This window comes from Microcaecilia unicolor, chromosome 4, assembly GCF_901765095.1.
Source record: "Microcaecilia unicolor chromosome 4, aMicUni1.1, whole genome shotgun sequence".
Lineage (NCBI taxonomy): Eukaryota > Metazoa > Chordata > Amphibia > Gymnophiona > Siphonopidae > Microcaecilia > Microcaecilia unicolor.
Window position 1 is genome coordinate 156,096,371 of NC_044034.1, and position 15,551 is coordinate 156,111,921.

A 15,551-nucleotide genomic window follows, 5' to 3' on the forward strand; every position below is an offset into this window, starting at 1 on the left:
CTGATACACACCTACCTCATTCGACCACAATATAACCTTGTATTTGTTATCAACCAACTGGCGAACGCCTTTACGGTACTAAGTAACCCACATTGAGCCTGCAAATAGGTGGGAAAATGTGGGGTACAAATGTAACAAATAAATAAAATAAAATGTTTGTTGAATGTTCTAATGCATGCTTATTAAGTGTATGACTACTATTATGCTAACATTGTATTATATCTCTGGTATTTGAATTCCAGTGCTGTTAAATGTGTATATTTTTGATACTGTTTCACAGTAGTTCTATTATTAGGTTTCTACATAGTAACATAGTAGATGACGGCAGAAAAAGACCTGCCCGATCCATCCAGTCTGCCCAACAAGATAAACTCACAAGTGCTACTTTTTGTGTATACTTTACCTTGATTTGTACCTGTCCTTTTCAGGGCACAGACCGTATAAGTCTGCCCAGCACTATCCCCGCCTCCCAACCACCAGTCCCGCCTCCCACCACCGGTTCTGGCACAGACCGTATAAGTCTGCCCAGCACTATCCCCGCCTCCCAACCATCAGTCCCGCCTCCCACCACCGGCTCTGGCACAGACCGTATAAGTCTGCCCAGCACCATCCCCGCCTCCCGCTCTACCACCAAATCTCAGCTAAGCTCCTTAGGATCTATTCCTTCTGAACAGGATTCCTTTATGTTTATCCCATGCATGTTTGAATTCCGTTACTGTTTTCGTTTCCACCACCTCCCGCGGGAGGGCATTCCAAGCATCCACTACTCTCTCCGTGAAAAAATACTTCCTGACATTTTTCATGAGTCTGCCCCCCTTCAATCTCATTTCATGTCCTCTTGTTCTACCGCCTTCGCATCTCCAGAAAAGGTTCGTTTGCAGATTAATACCTTTCAAATACTTGAACATCTGTATCATATCACCCCTGTTTCTCCTTTCCTCCAGAGTATACATGTTTAGTTCAGCAAGTCTCTCCTCATACGTCTTGTAACGCAAATCCCATACCATTCTCGTAGCTTTTCTTTGCAACGCTTCAATTCTTTTTACATCCTTAACAAGATACGGCCTCCAAAACTGAACACAATACTCCAGGTGGGGCCTCACCAATGACTTATATAGGGGCATCAACACCCCCTTTCTTCTGCTGGTCACACCTCTCTCTATACAGCCTAACAACCTTCTAGCTACAGCCACCGCCCTGTCACACTGTTTCGTCACCTTCAAATCCTCAGATACTATCACCCCAAGATCCCTCTCCCCGTCTGTACCTATCAGACTATCCCCGCCTAACACATACGTCTCCTGTGGATTTCTATTCCCTAAGTGCATCACTTTGCATTTGTTCGCATTGAATTTTAATTGCCAAACCTTAGACCATTCTTCTAGCTTCCTCAGATCCTTTTTCATGTTTTCCACTCTCTCCGGGGTGTCCACTCTGTTACAGATCTTAGTATCATCCGCAAATAGGCAAACTTTACCTTCTAACCCTTCGGCAATGTCACTCACAAATATATTGAACAGAATCGGCCCCAGCACCGATCCTTGAGGCACTCCAATACTCACCTTTCCCTCCTCTGAGCGAATTCCATTCACCACCACCCTCTGACGTCTGTCTGTCAACCAGTTCCTAATCCAGTTCACCACTTCGGGTCCTATCTTCAGCCCATCCAGTTTATTTAAGAGCCTCCTGTGGGGAACCATGTCAAAAGCTTTGCTGAAATCTAAGTAGATTACGTCCATAGCTCGTCCCTGATTCAATTCTCCTGCCACCCAATCAATTAGGTTTATATTTACTATTTTTGAGTTTACCTCTTTTATTGTATTTATGTTTATTCTTGATTATTTTACTATTGTTATGCTGTTAACAAAATTATAAGTTTTATGTTAAACTGTACCTACTGTACACCGCCTTGGGTAAATCTCTTCATAAAGGTGGTTAATAAATCCCAATAAAGAAAGAAAGAAAAATTATTAGCTAGAGAGAGAGAGAGAGACACGAATGAATAACTATCACTTTACAAAATCTGACAGCACGCAACAGCTGCCAGTAGAGTGAACCACAGGGAAAAGGAGGGGGGTCCCCCAACAGAGTTGGCATTTCCAGCCTAAGTGGACGAAGGCAGGCATAGCAAATAATTCAAGTGATATTTTCATATATTTGTAAGATATTCTGATCAGTCATATAAACGTTAATGACTGTAACAGCTGATGGAATCCAAAGACCATCCCTGGAAGCAGCAGAGTCATTTTGTCTTGGAGGTTTCATAAGCAGCCACATTTTTTTTTTATTGGTATAAAACAGAGTGAACCTTAAGTCACTTCAGCTGTGACCAGACAATCCCCAGACTGAAGAGCTCATATGCCAACAGATGTCTGAAGAGGTAACTATCATTCTTATACTGATTCCTTTCTTATTCATTCTTATACTGGCATTTTCCCCTTTTCCTTTGCATTTCCAGTTCAATCAGAAGCAGAGTTTGGATCTGGTACTAGGAGTGAAGGATTAGCCTAATGATTAGTGCAGTGAGTGGCCTGAGAACAAGGGGAACAGGGTCTGATTCATACTGCAGTTCTTTGTGACTTTGGGCAAGTCACTTAACCCTCCATTGCCCCAGGTACAGAATAGTACCTGTATATAATGTGTAAACTGCTTTGACTGTAACCACAGAAAGGCAGTATATCAAATCCCATCCCCTTTTTCTTTCATGTGACTACCTGGGGATATTTCCCCCTTTTCATATCCTTCACTTATCACAGGTGTGATTCCTACTGCAGCTCCTTGTGACTCTGGGCAATTTACTTAACCCTCCACTGCCCCAAGTACAAAAAAAAACCAGATTGTGAGCCCAGTAGGGTCAGAGAAAGTACCTGCATAGAGTAATTATAAACTGCTTTGGTTGTACCAGAGAAAAGTGGTATATTAATTTTCTTTGTGCCCTTTTACCTTTCTGAGAAATTATGGATGTCAAACTGCCGAGAAATTGTTCAATATTTATTTATTTTACCTGACTATTATCTAGGTGAAGTATAATAAAAACATACACAATATAACAACACAAAAACAAGACTACAAATGCACTGAGATGCCCATCCCAATCAATCAAAATGCTGAACTGCCCTAGAATAATCTCAACAATCATGAAAAGCCTGTGAAAAATGATACGTCTTCAATTGTTTTTTAAATTGAGAAAACTCTGATAATTGGCACAAGTGTTCTGGCAGCTGATTCCATAAAAAGGGACCTAGGGCAGAAAATGCAGCATCCCTTGTCTCTGCATAATTTGCTTTAGATAAGTGTACAGTGGATACCAATCTAATTCCTCTGAGTGCAATATGCCCCAGATTACCAGGGGAGGCATGTTTTACTGTTCCATCATAACTCCATCCCTCATTATATCATAGTAACAGAGCAAATTATGGCAGGTAACAACTGATCCAGCCTGCGCAGGGCTCCCTCTTTGGTTCTGCACTGAGCAGCATTAAACTGTAGAATGCCTCTGAATATTTGCTCTGATCACCATGGCCCTCTCTGGGTAAGGAAATTATACAGTCATTGCCGACATTCAGGGCTGGTGCCTGAATAGTGTTCTGGACAAGTGGGGCCACCTATGTATCAGTCCTAACTTGCCTGGATAGTTGGACACAACTGAATATCATCCAGACCCAGAGAATTCCAGCGGCTATAAATCTCCTGGATATTCTGTGCTGGTACCAAGATTAGGCTCAACACTGACTATTGGGGACTATTGGTAGATGTATGTTATTAAGTCCCTGTAGAGTCAGCTTAACCACTAGACCAGTGGTTCCCAAACCTGGTCCTGGAGGCATCCCAGCCAGTCAGGTTTTCAGGATACCCACAATGAATATTCATGAGATAAATGTGCATGGAGGCAGTGCATGCAAACCTCTGCACTAGACAGACTAGGTGATCACCCAGGGATGCAGCTTTTGGGGGGGGGGGGGGGGGGGGGGGGGAGGGTCATGGAGGAATAGCACAGAGCAGCTTCAATCAAAGCAAAACAATAAGTCCTGACAGCCACACAAAATAACATTAGCACTGCTTTTAAACACAAGGAATCTGGTCAGTTTTCAGACAGCCCATTTATCTGGTTAAATGGCTTTTGAAAATGGCCTTTGTTTATTCAACTAACTCTATCTCTACAAAGTTTCATATCTGAAAGTGTAATAACCCATTGTGCATAGGAAAGGTGCTGGTGATCATGATTATTATTTTTTTATTTTGGGAGGGGGAAGCTTAGGGGCCTGAAAAGTAATCAGAAGGCACAAGATTGAAGGTTTGCCTAGGATCATCTACCAGCTTATTTTCAAAAGAGATCACCGGCCATCTTCCGACACAAATCGGGAGATGGCCGGCGATCTCCTGAATCCGGCCAAATTGGTATAATCGAAAGCGATTTTGGCCGGCTTCAACTGCTTTCCATTGCGGAGCCAGCCAAACTTCAAGGGTACAGAAGGCAGGACAGGGGCGTGGTTACGAGATGGCCGGCTTCGCCCGATAATGGAAAAAAGATGGCTGGTTCTGACAAGCATTTCGCTGGCTTCACTTGGCCCATTTATTTTTATGACCAAGCCTCAAAAAAGTGCCCCAATTGACCAGATGACCACCAGAGGGAATTGGGGATGACCTCTCCTTACTCCCCCAGTGGTCACCAACCCCTCCCACCCAAAAACAAAAAATATTTAAACATTTTTTGCCAGCCTCTATGCCAGCCTCAAATGTCATACCCAGCTCCCTGACAGCAGTATGCAGGTCCCTGGAGCAGTTTTTTGTGGGTGCAGTGCACTTCAGGCAGGTGGACCCAGGCCAATCCTCCCCCTACCTGTAACACTTGTGGTGGTAAATGTGAGCCCTCCACCCCCCCAAAACCCACTGTAACCACATGTAGGTGCCCCCTTTCACCCCTTAGGGCTATGGTAGTGGTGTAGAGTTGTGGGGAGTGGGTTTTGGGGGGGATTTGGGGGGGCTCACCACCCAAGGTAAGGGAGCTATGCACCTGGGACCAATTTTTGAAGTCCACTGCAGTGCTCCCTAGGGTGCCCGGTTGGTGTCCTGGCATGTGAGGGGGACCAGTGCACTACAAATGCTGGCTCTTCCCACGACCAAATACCTTGCATTTTGCTGGATTTGAGATGGCCATGCCTGGTTTCCGAAGCTGGCCATCTCTAAACCCAGCGATCTCAACATTTGACCTAAATGTTGAGATTTAGCTGGCCCCAGTGGTGTGCTGGAGCAGGCTCTCACAGGCTCGCAAGAGCCGGTTGTTAAGTTTTTAAGAATTTTGGGAGCCGGTTGTTAACGTAGGGCCCTCCATGGCTACTTTAACAACTGGCTCCCAAAATGTGGGCTTGGGCCCCCTGCTGAATTCTCTTTTACTTTGCTGGTGGGGATGCTGAGCCCTGCCAGTCAAGTAAATAGGCTGCTGCTGCTGCTACCCGCTCCTTGTTTTCAGCTCTGAACTGCAAGCTGGGACTTTTCCAGCATGTGTGAGAAGTTTCAGCATGCTGCTCAGAGCAAGATGTTGGGAGTGGTGGCAGTCCATTTATTGGCTGCCAGCAAAGGTATGCCTAGCGTGCCCGCACGAAGGGAGGGAGGAGAGAGAGGCAAATGTTGCCCCCCCCCCCCCCAGCCACCCCTGGCCCTTCCAACTGCAGAGCTGGCTACATCCAGAGAAAGAGCCTGTTGTTAAAAATTTACCAGCACACCCCTGGCCGGCCCCAACTGTATTAGAGAAAGAAAAGATGGCTGGCCATCTTTTTCGAAAATACGATTGGCTCCGCCCAGTTGTGGAGCCGGCCCCGGAGATGGCTAGCCATGGAGATGGCTGGCACCATTCGATTATGCCCCTCCTAATCACCTTGCACTGGCCCTGGTAGGAAAACAAGGAACGCTGCCTTTTTCTGCATTTCCACACACAAATTATCCTGTTAAAAGTTTCAGACAATATAGGGGTAGATAGTGGGCAGGTTCAGGCTGCTGCCCATTTAAACACACTGTCTGGGTCTGGAGCAGATATTTAGCAGCACCAGGACTTTATTTGAGGGAGTATTGGGGGGTACTGAGTACTGGCACCTTTTCCATTGTCTGCTAAAATTGACCCATGGTCCTCAGGTTTTAATGAAAGAGATCAGGCTGTACACACCAATTCTGCCTTGTCATAGATTCTGTGACTGGTTGCAGAGGGCCTGGCTGTTGTGGGGTGGGTCTCAGTGATCACCCCACTCCTGAAGGGTGGCCTGGCATTTGAATACCGGCACTTTTTTCACTAGAAAAAAAACGCACTGAGCAGCACTAAACTGTAGAGTGCCTCTGAATATCTGCTCTGATCGCCATGGCCCTCTCTGGGGCAGGAAATTATACAGGCACTGCCGATATTACTACTACTACTACTTAACATTTCTAGAGCGCTACTAGGGTTACGCAGCGCTGTACAGTTTAACAACAAAGGACAGTCCCTGCTCAAAAGAGCTTACAATCTAATGGGCGAAATGTCAAGTGTCAAGTGGGGGCACTGCCGATATTCAGGGCCTGGTGCCTGAATAATGTTCTGGACAAGTAAGGCCACATATGTATCAGTCCTAACTTGCCTGGATAGTCAGACACAACTGAATATTGGCCAGACCCAGAGAATTCCAGCAGCTATAAATCCTCTGGATATTCTGTGCTGGTACCCAGATTTGGCTCAACACTGAATATTGGGGGCTAATTCAGCCTGTGGAGGTCCAGATAGTTTTTTTTCAAAGTATTTCTTATTGATACTTTGAAAAGCAGTACAATCAGAAAGAGGACAGGGCAGGGCCGCCGAGAGACTGAACCGGGCTCGGGGCAGGGCCACTGCTGCCCCCCTAAATCGTTGTCCACTGCCGCCCCCCTCCGCTCACTACCACCCCCCATCACTGCTGCTGCTGCCCCCACCCCCCCAATCGCTGCCTCAACTATCCAATCAAAACCTCAATCCATACATCTACGCAGATGACGTAACGATCTACATACCGTTTAAACAAGATTTAATGGAAATTACCAACGACATCAACCAAGGTTTCTAAATCATGCATTCATGGGTGGATGCATTTCAGCTGAAACTTAACGCAGAAAAAAACGCAATGCCTTATACTTACCTCACAATATAACACGAACAAATTCACCACCATAAACACACCAAATTTATCCCTTCCCGTATTGGATACATTGAAAATTCTTGGAGTTACCCTCGACCGGTATCTTACACTTGACAATCACGTGAAAAATACAACTAAAAAGATGTTCCATTCAATGTGGAAACTAAAAAGGATAAGACCATTCTTCCCAAGGACCATCTTTTGCAACCTAGTACAATCACTAGTGCTTAGTCACCTGGACTATTGCAACGCACTTTACGCCGGCTGTAAAGAGCAAATCATCAAGAGACTACAAACCGCCCAGAACACCGCAGCTAGACACATATACGGAAAAACAAAATATGAAAGTGCTAAACCCCTGAGGGAGAATCTACACTGGCTTCCACTTAAAGAGCGCATCACGTTCAACATATGTTCTCTAGTTCATAAAATCATCCACGGAAATGCCAGGGCCAAATTTACGGGGGCCCAGGCCTCCGTGGCCCCATAGCAGCTACGCCCCTGTTGTTCCCTGGAGGATGGTCAGGGGAGGTGTTTAAGAGGCCATTTTACTAAGCCGTGTAGGCGCATCCTATGTGCGTCAATTTTGAACTACCGCCTGGCTACCACGAGGCCTGGGCAGTAATTTCATTTTTTATGTGCATCCACTAGGCGCGCTGGAAAACCGGGCAGTAAGTCGCATTGTACGTGCATAGACCATTACTGCCCAGTTAATGTGTGAGACGTTACCACTAGGTCAATGAGTGACGGTAAGGTCTCAGGCCCAAAATGGACATGCGTTAATTTTTATTTTGCCGCATGTCCATTTTCGGCCCCCCCAAAAAGGCCTTTTTTGCAGGTGTGCTGAAAAAAAAAGACCTGCACGCATCCAATACACATGTCTAGACCAGCACAGGCCATTTTTCAGCATATCTTAGTAAAAGGACCCCCTAAGTCAGGAGAGGAAAACAGCCCATGTACCTGGGATTTTCAAAATGATCTCCATTTTACTACCCTCAAATCTACTTGTCTGCTTATATTATCTAATGGGTAATGACTCTGAAAATTAGTAACAAAGCATTGTGCATACTTTCCAGCTATGTGGGTTACTGAACTTGTCCCTTCAAATGTCCTGAATTTTGATATACCAGTTTCTTAAGGACGTATCTAATAGGTTACAGAAAATATTATCACAAACATGAAAAATGTAACAAACCTTTGCAAAAATAGTTGCTTTGAAGGAAAACTTCATTTCTGACACTCCCCTAGTTAGCATTTGTGTTAAAGAAAACTTGGTGCAACATAGCCAGTGACTGTGAAAAGTGATTCATGACACCACAGCCAGAGACACTAGCATCATCCCACATGCCTGGCACTGTGGTACAGGACATGGACATGTTCACTTGCTCATTACACAGAGCTGTACTTTTTTTACATTAACATTTACTTCTCTGTTTACTAAGCACACTAGCGGCTGTCGTGCAGCAGTGCCGACACAGCCCATTCTAAGTGAATGGGCTGTTTCAGCATTAGCGCCAGGCAGCCACTAGTGCAGCTTTGTAAACGTGGGTGGGGGTGGGGTTAGTGACTAAGTGGGGCTTTTACTAAAGATTATCTCAAGTTACCTGCAGCAGGGCCCATAGGAATAAAATGGGTAATCTGGTAGATTACGTGAACTAATCTTTAGTAAAAGACCTTCTAAATTAATACATGCGGTTACTGAAAGATGCAGCTCCATACATACAGGCATATTAAAGCCTCTTAAGAAGATGTTAATGATAAAGAAGTGGAACCAGTGTAGAGTGTCAGATTCAACTCTGGTCAGTTTGTTGGGCAGACTGGATGGATCATGCAGGTCCTTTTTTTTTTTGTTACTTTTAAAGAGAGTTTATTAAAAGATAAGCAAAATACATCATCGTATAGGAGAATACATTTACAAATAGTAAAATCAAACACCGATGCACACCTGCTATTCAGTAGAAACTCTGATTTTGATGTGAAGTTTTTAAAAAAGAAAACAGAAAATAAAACAAACCTCAAAGGGAATGGGAGAGTGGTTTACGCTCTTACATATAGTGGAGAGAGGGCAGCTAATCTATGTTCACCAAAAAGCTGGGAACAAACAGAGAAATAACTCATGTCAAAAAAAGCCCCAGATTTTCTTCCGACGTGAGACAGTTTTATGTTGTTCATTAGTTTGGGGCCCTTTTACTATGCGCCCAACGTGCATTAATTTGGAGTTAGCGCCCGGCTACCATATAGCCCGGGTGGTAATTTCGTTTTTTTACACGTGTCCGCTATGCACGGTGGAAAAATAATTTTTATTTTCCTGCGTGCGGTGGAAACCGAGCGGTAATCATCACTCTACACGCGTAGATGATTACCGCACGGTTACCAGGTGAGACCTTACCGCTAAGTCAATGGGTGGCGGTAAGGTCTCAGACCCAAAATGGACGCGCACCAATTTTTATTTTGCCGCACGTCCATTTTCGGCAAAAATGTTTAAAAAAGACCTTTTTTACAGGCGCGCTGAAAAATGAATCTGCGCGCGCCCAAAACACACACCTACGCTAGCACAGCTCATTTTTCAGCACACCTTAGTAAAAGGATCCCTTAGTTTCTCCATTCTGTAGATATAGTGCAAAGTCTCTGTTGGAGCATAGAAGGAACTCCAGGATTCTTCCAAGCTGAAGCCAAAGTCAATTTTTTTTGTTACATTTGTACCCCACACTTTCCCACTCATGGCAGGCTCAATGTGGCTTACATATTATATACAGGTACTTATTTGTACCTGGGGCAATGGAGGGTTAAGTGACTTGCCCAGAGTCACAAGGAGCTGCTTGTGCCTGAAGTGGGAATTGAACTCGTTTGGACAGCATCAGTAGATTTGTCTTAATTTGAGTGAACCTTTGGTAGAATATCTATATATGCCAATCCATAGACCCCTGAAGAAGGCCTCTTTGGCCGAAACACGGACCATGTAGGGTCTTAATAAATGAATTTGGCTTTTTTACATCTGTGATTTTAGTTTGGTCTTTCTGTACATCTTCCGTTATCGTTGTTTTCTGGTGTTTTTTACAGGAGATTTGGACTCTCTTTGTTACCGCTGTGCACCAAGCCATAAGCAAACAGCCCTAGAAACATGACGGCAGATAAAGACCATATGACCCATTCTCTGTAACCCCTAATTCTTCCTTTTCCTAAGCGATCCCACATGCTTATCCCATGCCTTTTTAAATTCTGGAACAGTCCTAGACTCCACCACCTCCACCGGGAGGCCATTCCACGCCTCCACCACCCTTTCTGTGAAATAATACTTCCTTAGGTTACTCCTAAGCCTATTCCCTCTTAACTTTGTCGTATGACCCCTCATTCCAGAGCTCTCCTTCATTTGAAAAAGGCTCTTTTCCTAATGCATGCTTTTTGTGTGAACCCCTCTGTGAGACTATAAAAAGCCAGTGACAGGCACCACAACATCTACCTCTGCTACACTACATTCCCAGGCTGGATTATTAGCAGAACACATTCCTGAGAATGAAAAGTGAGATGGAAGCAGGTACGCAGGGTCTGGCTTCCACTGAAAATGTTCTATATATGGTTAGTGTTCGTTTGCAAGAGATACAAGATTAATAAACTTAGACTGGGACCAGGTGGATATTCCTATGGTAAGACACAGACTTTTTGTGTTTAATATAATGAGGAGGAATAAGAGTTCGCCAATATAAGCACCTGCGATACCCCTTGCTGTTTACTCTTCAGGTCCCTCCCAGCATTGTTATTCAAGGACCACACTGATACTCTGGGATAATAAAGGTCACTGTTTTATTTGCAGATTCAAAACCCGAGGTGAGTCATTAACCAATCGCTCAATCTCCCAGTCCCATTTCAGAGCTAACACTATGATCAGCCACACGGTACCCAGCACAGCCCATTCCTGACTCTGATAAGACCTCTGGCAATGGCCAGTTTTGTGCATTTTGCACTTGGATGCTTTTTTTTTCTTTTTTCAAAAATGTACCAAAAAGATAAACACTTAGAGCACAAACCCATCTAGCATGTGGCCATTTTAAGAAAAAAAAGAACAGATAGACATTTTGCTGTTTCAACTATATTTCCTATTTGGATTTGGGATGTTTAGCGCAAAATGTCCAAAATACGACTTAGATGTCATATCGAAAATACCCCTCATAGTAACCTATAGAACTTCGTAAGTCTGTGCTTTGAAAATGAACCCCATAGTATGCTTCATTCCAATGTTAACACAATACACAATAAAACTTTTTTAATAGACAGCACAGGATGTAACTGGAGGTGGAGCATATAGACAGATAAGATAGAGTAACAGGAGTTAGAGAATAAGGGAACTATTTTCAAAACATTTGCATGAGGATTCCGAAAGGTGCATGAATATAATCTCAGCTCGGGTAGGAGTGGATAAATGACAGCTGTTTATTTTTTCAGTGGGGGGAGAGGGGAGGATAATTGTGACTAAGACCGTGGTGGAAAAGTTTCTGACACAAAACATGGAAACCTCCCTATGGGAGAGAATCACAGAAAAAAAGGTGACAGTACCAGATCATGATGGGGTACCCGTTGTCAGAAGGAGCTGGTGGCATCTGCCAATGTCTGCCAACACCTACATCTGGTTATCATTATCAGGAATTTGGTACCCTTTGTAGCAGCTGCTCTCATGGACTGAAGATCAATTTCCCCATGCTGTTCTGAATAGTGCAGTAAAATTACCGCCGGAACAGCATGGGGAATAACGCCCCTATGATCAATGCTATTAGCACAGATCATAGGGGTACTTCTGTGGGAGGATTTGTTTGGGCAGGCGCTCTGGCACAATTCTCCTGCAGAAGAGGTTTGACAGGTTTGGGATTTTCTCCTGTGCCTGTCAAACCTGGACCTCCAGTCCCCCAATCCCACCAATGGATCTAGAGGTCCAGTGGACCCACAGACCTCCCGCCCCGACCCAACCTACCCCTTCAAATGCAGGGCCTGGAGGGCCAGGCCAGACCCGATCCCCCCAAAGGCTAGCCCAACCTTCCCATGTACCTTTAGTTGGTGGAGGAGGAGGAGGGACAAGCACTCCTTCCTCTGCCAGGCACCACCTCAAAATGGTGGCGCTCTGTCCTATCCAGTGCATCCTGGGAATTTAAGCCCTGCCCAGCACATCCCAGGATGCATCGGGCAGGGCAGGGTACTACCATTTTGAAGTGGCACCCGGCAGAGGAGGAGGGAGTGTTAGTTCCTCCTCCTCCAACTAAAGGTACACTGAGGTGTTGGGTAGGGGGGGACCCCCGCCCCACCACTATATCAACAGGGCTAGCCTTCAGGGAGTCAGGTCTGGCCTGGACCCCTGTTGCAGGTCCTACTGGACCCACAATGGCATCAGGATGTGTGTGTGTAGTGGGGGGAGGGGATGAGGGTCCACTGGACCTCCAGGCGCCCTGTGCATGCTGAACAGGGCGCCCACATTCCTCCCAAATGCCCTGGTAAACCCTAATGCCAGCTCTGAGCTGGCATAAAGTTTGCCACGGGAGCAGTGCCCTTGTTTGGTACACTGCCCACTGAGGATTGGGGAGGAATAAATAATGACCCATTTGCATGCTCATTGCATTCAGAGCCGGTGAGCTCATTGTTACATGCGCTTGCCAGCTCTGATCATCAGGCGCAAGTCTGGCACTAATGGTCTCTAGCGCCTGCATTTGATCGTTGGGGCCTCAGTTGACTACAGGCTGTAGGGATGCTGTGTAATGGAGCCACTATTCAGTTAATGTATCTGGAACCGAGAGAGCAAGTTATAGCTCCACCTGCTATTATTTTCCTGTGGTGATCTACACACAACAAAGCTTTTTGAACCAGTCACAGAATCCAAGGCACCAGGGACAGGAAGGAGAGAGGCACCTGCCTGTGTAACTTTATTGCAAAGCTTGCTGGCGAGATCTGGGCAGGGCGTATTAACTGCAGAACTTGTCATCTGTTTTGGATTTTACAACTGCCTACCAGCAGAGGTAATGTAGGCTATCTGCGGAACACATAACACTTATATCTGGTCATTTTATTTATTTATTTACTTACTGCCTTTTTGAAGGCATTCACTCAATAAGAATCAAACAAAATAAAACATGGAAAAGAAAATAAGATGATACCTTTTTTATTGGACATAACAATACATTTCTTGATTAGTTTTCGAAGGTTGCCCTTTTGAAGGGCAACCTTCAAAAGCTAATCAAGAAATATATTAAGTTATGTCCAATAAAAAAGGTATCATCTTATTTTCTTTTCCATGTTTTATTTTGTTTGATTTCTGTTGATAACCTTAAGAGTGGACTAACACGGCTACCACACCTCTCTACTCAATAAGAATAAATCAAACATAAGCAATAGACAATTACAGCAGCAAACATATTCAAATAACAATACAAAGTATGGCATAGTATACTCCTTACAATGTCAACATAATACGTAATAGAACATTTTAATTGACAGTGTAGGGTATAAGCAAAGATGGAACACTTATGAGGTCAGAGGCTGCAAGAATATGTAAAAATACATGTATTATAAAATTAGGAGATAAAAACATTAGAGGAAACACGCACAGTCATAAAAAAGAAGCTTTTTGCAAAACCTTTTCTAGATTTAGCTTATGCATTTTCATTGGTAACTTAAGGTGCACTACATACAGGTAATGTATTTGAATTTGAGTTTTTGGTTAAAGCCAACACCTTTTCAGAAGTAGCTCAAGGTGTACATTCAGGTACTGTTGATATTTCCCTGTCCCTGGAGAGCTAGCAATGGAGGGTTAAGGGTCTTGCCTAAGATGACACCTGCCACTGGGATTTGAACCCTGGCCTCCCTATTTTTCAGTCCCTTACACCCACCATTAGGTTACTTCTCCAGCTTGTAAACACAGTATCTATTAGTGAATGTCTGTGACCTCTGTTGGATAATAATCAGGGGTAATTCAGCCTCCCTCAAACATTGAAGCTCTCCAAACTATGAAGTCAAAATATTAAGATGGATAAATAAACAAACAAATAAATAAGCAAGCTGGATGGATAGATCTTGGACACCAACAAGGGCATTTTTGATGTGACGTCTAAATTCAGTGACAAACATGACCATTTTCAAACAGAAAAATGTCTAATTTTTTGTTTCAAAAATGGCTATTTGGGTTCAGTGTGTCTATCTTTTAGGATCGTTAAAAAAAAGTCAAAGGGAAAAATGCACAAAAACAAGCCCTTCGGGGGTGTGGGGTGGGGAGGGGGGCAGTATTCTTAATAAACTGGCCACACAGACATCCCAGCAGAGCAGTGGAGCAACTTCACATAAAAGGATCCAGGTGCACATCTCACCGTTACCCCCATAGGCGTAGTTTGACTGTTTCATTTGGGGGGGGCAAAGAATGGGCGGAGCATATTAGCATATCATTTGCATATATACATATGCAAATGAATATGCTAATATGGAGGAAGGAAATGAAATTTACAGGCAAAATATCACAGATGCACATTTCAAAAAGCTGACACATTTCAATTAATAAATTATGAATAAAATACTTTTATTTACCTTTGTTGTCTGATCATTTATTTTTTCTATTCGCTTTGATCCCAGTGTCTTCTGTTTTATGCAGTGTCTTCTTTCCAGTAGGCTTCCCTCTGCTCCCCACCCTCCCAGTCCCATCCATCTCTTGCTCCTTCCCTCTGCTCCCCACCCCTCCCAGTCCCAACCATCTCTTGCTCCTTCCCTCTGCTCCCCACCCCTCCCAGTCCCATCCATCTTCCCTCTGCTCCCCCCCCCGCGAGGTCCAAGATGGTGACTCCGTTTACCCCCTCTCTTCCTCCCTCCCTCCCTCCGGTGCAGGCAACAATCTTCAGCTTTTTCAGCGTTCCTGGCAGCGGTAGCAATGTACACGCTGCCTTCGGTTTGCCCCGGAAGCCTTCTCTTCAAGTTCCTGTTCCCACCTATGCGGGAACAGGAACTTGAAGAGAAGGCTTCGGGGCAGAGCCAAAGGCAGCGTGTACAACGCTACCGCTGCCAGGAACGCTGGAAAAGACTGCTGCCTGCGCCGCGGAGGGAGGGAGGAAGAGAGAAGGGTAGACGGACAACAGCTCCTCTCCGTCCGCTTGGCTTCCCTGCCCTCTCTGTCTGCGTCCCGCCTTCATCTGACGTCAGAGGAAGGCGGGACGCAGACAGAGAGGGCAGGGAAGCCAAGTGGATGGAGAGGAGCGCGTGCTTGCATGTGGTTTTTTTTTAAACTAATGGCGCGGCGGCGCCTCGTGTCGTTTGGGGGGGCATTGCCCCCCCTCGCCCCCCCCCCCAGTCTACGCCTATGGTTACCCCTTAATATTGTACGGTGAGTCCTCCAAAATTTACTGTAGCCGACTGTGCAACCACTACAATAGACCTTATGCCTGCAGGTGTCGCCCC